Source organism: Narcine bancroftii, chromosome 5, assembly GCF_036971445.1.
Source record: "Narcine bancroftii isolate sNarBan1 chromosome 5, sNarBan1.hap1, whole genome shotgun sequence".
Classification (NCBI taxonomy): domain Eukaryota; kingdom Metazoa; phylum Chordata; class Chondrichthyes; order Torpediniformes; family Narcinidae; genus Narcine; species Narcine bancroftii.
In genome coordinates this window covers 43752507-43758017 of record NC_091473.1, presented here as the reverse complement: position 1 = coordinate 43758017, position 5511 = coordinate 43752507, and positions in this window count along the sequence as shown.

The following is a 5511-nucleotide window of genomic DNA, read 5'->3' as shown; positions in this document are numbered from 1 at the left end:
TCACTTTTTAAAAATGATCCATTTTGGCTAGAAATAAAAGCAATTAAATTTTTTTTCACAGTCTGATCTTTGCCACTTATTTAATCCAGCTATTCTCAACCTAGTTTTGGCTATGGCCTCCTTCGGACTCTGCTCAAGGTTTATAGGCCCCCTTTCCTGTAAAGCAGACCGGTTCAGTTGGTTTCCATACTTTTCTCCTACCGACTACATAAAAATATTTTAAAAATTATGATTTCAGTCTGTGTCCCCCCTTAAATGTGCTGAGCTCCCGATTCAGAATGGTTGATTTAACCCATCCATATCCTTTTGTACACTTCAGGCTTGCATTCCTGCCTCTGTGTAACTGTTGACTTGACCAGCCATGTCTTTCTCTCCTGTCATTTGTGTAACTTATGTGAGTTGATGCTCCAGCCCTGGTCCCTGTAGCATATCGGTTGTCTGGTCTTGCTAACCAGATCCATAAAAAAGAACCATTCATGGCATCTCTGCTTCCTGTTAACGCGCTTCAGAACAAATGTGCTCCTTTTAAAGTGCATTTGCTGGTCTAATATACAGTTTGGGACAAAGACATTTTTTTTTACTTGCCCTTGTGCTCCACAGTTTTAAATTTGTAATCAAACAATTCACATGTGATTAAAGTGCATATTCCAGATTTTACTTTAGATTATTTGTATATGTTTTGGTTTGACCATGTAGAAATTAGAGCACTTTTTATGCATAGTCCCCTCATTTCAGGGCACAATAATGTTTGGGACATTTGGCTTACATATTAATGTAATTAAGTAACAGCCACAGTATGTAGAAAAGTTGGCTGATTATAGTATGTGTAGAATTTGCTGACTCCAAAACCTGCGAACTTTAAAGCCCAAAGAGGGAAAATATCTTCATCCCCAAGGTGACACAAAACTGTTAATTTATAAGCCCAGAGAGAAAACATCAAGTCATACATTCAAATCTAAGAAAATAATAGTGGTTACAGGCACCAGGAGAACATATGTTTAAATGTTTCGTAGCTTTTGGAGTCTGTAGTTGCCAATTTTCAACATGTGGACCAGAGTTGTGCCAATGAAAGTCAAAGAAGCCGTTATGAGGCTGAAAAACAAGAATAAAACAGTAAGAGACCTCGCTCAAACTTGAGAATTATGAAAATCAAATATATGGAACATCATTAAGAAGAAAGTGTGAGCTCAGTAATTGCAAAAAGACGTCCTTTGCTGATAACTGAGAAATCTCATCATAATGATGAAAAATCCCCAAATGCTGTGCAACTGATCAGAAACACTCCTCAGGTGACGGGTGTGAATGCATCAATGACTACTGTCTGCAGAAGACCATGAACAGAAATACAGAGGCTCCATTGCAAGATTCTGACCACTAATTAGCCACAGAAACAGGATGGCTAGATTGCAGTTTGCCAAGAAGTATTTAAAAGAGCCTGCAGAATTCTGGTAAAAAGTCTTCTGGACTGATGAGATCAAGATTAACCTGTATCAGAGTGAGGGCAAGAGCAAAGTGTGGAGGCCTACTGCCTCATCTGTGAAACATGGTGGTGGGGATGTTATGGTCTGGGCATGTACGGCTGCCACAGGTACTGGCACACTTATCTTCATTGATGATGTAACTGCTGATGCCAGTAGCAAAATGAATTCTGAGGTGTATAGAAACATCTTATCTGTTCAAGTTCGAGCAAATGCCTCTAAACTCATTGGACGATGAGGCCTTGATCCCAAATTATCCCAATGATCCCAAATTTACTGCTAAAGCAACAAAGGAGTTTTTCAAAGCTAAAAACTGGAAAATTCTTCAATGGCCAAGTCAGCCACCCGATCTAAATCCAATTGAGCATGCCTTCCATATGCCAAAAAGAAAACTTAAGATGACAAAGCCCCAAAACAAACAGGAGCTGAAGATGGCTTCAGTAGAGGCCTGACAGAGCATCACCAAAACAGATATTCAGCACCTGGTGATGTCTGTGAATTACAGACTTCAAGTAGTCATTGCATGCAAGGAATATGCAATAAAGTACTAAACATGGTTAATATACATTCCATTGCTATGTTCCAAATATGGTTCCCTGAAATGAGGGGACTATGTATAAAAAGTGCTATAATGGTCAATCCAAAATATATACAAATATCCTTGAATAAAATCTGGAATGTGCACTTTAATTACATGTGAAATGTTTGATTACAAATTTAAAATAAAGAAAAAAAAGTGTCTTTGTCCCAAACATGGAGGGCACTGTAAGTGACATGACAACCATTTTGAGTAAAACAAGCTCCCATCAGCAAGGCAGTAAATTATTTTAATGACGGTATTCATTATAACATAATTAATTCTATTGATGTGGTTAGTGGGATTCAACCCACTAACCCCATTGGTCCTTGAATTTTCTTTTCTTTTGGTTTCTTCACATGCTGAAATTGGTTGAAAAAATGACCGTGTATTTGCGATAATGGGCCTGTTTTGATCTGGATGTTCCCAGTATGAAAACCATACTGAATCTATGTGCAATGTTCATAATAATTCCTATCAATTCACATCATGTTTCTTTCCTTACAGGAACCTTGAAGTCGACCAGTCCTTTCAGCCTCTGAGCCCACAACTTTTGTCTGTGGCTGCAGCAGCAGGTAAAACCAAGGTCTGAGATGAGTGGGAGTGAAGTGCAGTTTTTGTTAGAATCATGCCTCTAATTTCCTGGATTATGCAACTGGCCCTTGTTTGTGCCTGAGAGCACAGAATGCAAAAGATCCTCCTGCCAAGAATGGTGAAATATTAACCAGTATGATCCAGGAGACTGCAATGGATATGGTTCTTCAGCATGCTGAGGCACACCAGTTTAGCACCTGGATTATTTTGAGTTATCTTAGATGACCATCTTCTTCAAGGAATATCCCAGTGTGTGTAAGATTGAAGTACTGACTTGTTCTTGGAGTGAAAAACAGGTTTCAGATGTACTGTTAGATCAATATTGAGGCATGGTAACCTAGCATCAGTGTACAACATCACCATGCATTTAAATACCACCATTACTTGCCCCTGTGTTCCACAGTAATGAATCTTAAAGGTAACACTTTCAATGAAAGAACAGACACCATTCAACACAAAAAGATTGCCTTTATACTCATTAATATATATTTATAGCTTACCTGACTTATCAAGTGGCCTGAATACAGCTACAGGGCTAGACGTTTAGAAGCATCTTAGTTAGGGGGAAAGCAGTCAGGAGGATATTTGAAACTTCAGCTTCAATGGTGGAGCACATGAAGTTGGGATTCTGAGTTTGGCAATGACAGTGACATTATCCCCTTCATGGAGTTGTTCATTTTCAACTGACCAAGGGTTAGAAGTATGTCTGAAGGGCAGGGTAGGGAACCTGTGCATGCTAGGAACTGTGCTCAAGATGGTGGTGCCTGTGGTTGGCAGTGGCCACCAGGGGTTGCAGATTCTGGGGGAGCAGTGGACTAGCGCAGGCACAGAAACTGGGGAAAAAAGCCACCCTTCCCCCACCCCTCATGTTGAGAAGGAGTAGCATAGGAGGTGACACTACAGGACAGCAACCATGGCAGCAGACTAGCAAGTGATTCAGTGGCTGAGGGATCCACACAGGCTATGTGTGATTTGTGGTCAACCCACCCGGGCTGTGGGCGGCTGGAGACTGGCTCATGAGAACCAGGTATTGGGGCTGGGATTTGAGAGAGTGTTGAGTATAAGAAGGGCTCCCGAAGGGCCTTGACGCTGAAGACTTCCCGAACATGTCGGCGATTTGGATCTTGAACTCGGGTGCCGAGATTGAACTGCGTGGCTGCAGGAGCACTGGAGACAAATCCATGGAAACTCAGTGACTTTGAAGGAACTCTCTTTTGTTTCTCCTCTTGCTTAAGGGGCATCAGACAACACTAATGGCAACTCTTTGTCTACCTTGAGGCAGGCAGAAATTCCTGCACATTTGTTCTCAGCAGATGCCCTTCAATCCTGAAATTGTGCCCTCTTGTCCAAGACTGTCCTGTGGGAGACAACCTTTCTGCATCTATTCTGTCCATGCCTTTTAACATTCTAAATGCCTCAATGATATGCCCCTTCATTTTAAGTTCCAATGATTAAAGGCCAAGAGCTGTCAAAGGTTCTTCATTTGATAACCCTTTCATTCCCAGAATCATCGTTGTGAACCCTCTCCAACATCAACACATCCTTTTTTTTTAATGAGGTGCCCAAAACTGCTCCAAATGAGGAGCTTAAAAAGCCTCAACATCACATTCCTGCTCTTGTATTCCAGTATCTAGGTGACATAGAAAAGCAGTGAACCGTTATTGATAAATGAGAATGAAGATCGAAGCCAGTACTTCTGAAAGATGAGACTTGCTGAATTCCTGCAGCACTTGGAATTCAGTGCTGAATTTTGCAAACTTTTGAGTTTCACTTCAGAAAGATGTTTCCTCTTTGTGGTCATGCATCTGGACAATCAGTTGCTGAGTTGGGGGTGGTGGGGGGGAGGGGAGGTGGTGTTCCTCAGCCTGATGGTGAAACATGTCCATTACAATCTCCCCAGCAGTTTTTCCCCTAAACCATGTCCTGGATGTGAGTGGTTAGGGGCATCTCTGTAATGTGGCTCTCCTAGCTCCTGGGGACCAGTCAGGAAAAGGGTACTAATATAATTTTCCACACTCCTCCCATTCTGCATAAGAGCATAGGCTGGGATGTGTTGGGGCATTGATAGTCCCTTATAGGGAAGTTATTTCTCATTTTATGCAGTGCACAAGGATTCTTGCACTGTTCCTGTCAGTGCACAGGACCTGTTACAGGGATAGGGGTAATGAACAAATCACTTATAATTTACTTGTTAATCTCCATACTGGGCTTTACTATGGTTCATTTTTTTTGGGATCTGTGTATTTCTGGCAAAGCCAGCATTTATCACCCATTCTGATTTGCTCTTGGGAACATGGCAGTGGGCTGTCTTCTTGGACTACATCAGTCCCCCTAGTGAAAGAAGATCTACAGTTGGAGGTTTTCCAGGGTTTGGACCCACCAGCGATGAAGGATCAGCAAAGTCTGGTCTTTGTGGAATGGAAAGGGACCTGTGATGTCTGGTCATTCCCATCCATTTGCTTCCCTTGACCTTGGAGGTCATGAGTTTGGGAGGTGCTGTTGGAGTGGTCTGGTCATTTTGTAGCTGCCTTGGAAAAGCTGCCAATGTATTAAAGTACACATTGCACCATGGCAGCCCGTCTTCACCCTCTTCCTATCGCCTAATTTCGCCCAAATTAACCTACAGCCCCCACATATTTTGAAGGTTAGGAGGAAATCAGTACACCTGGAGGAAACCCATGCAGACACCTTGCAGACACTTCAGGATTCAAGCCTTGGTGTCTGGCCTTGTAATAGTGTTGTGCTAACTGCTATGCAAACCATAATGTCTTGTCGATGAACAAAAGGCTCTGGATGTGGGGAAGTGAGTTGTTTTCCGCTAGGTACCCAGCTCTGACCTGCTTTACATAAGCACGTGTTAAA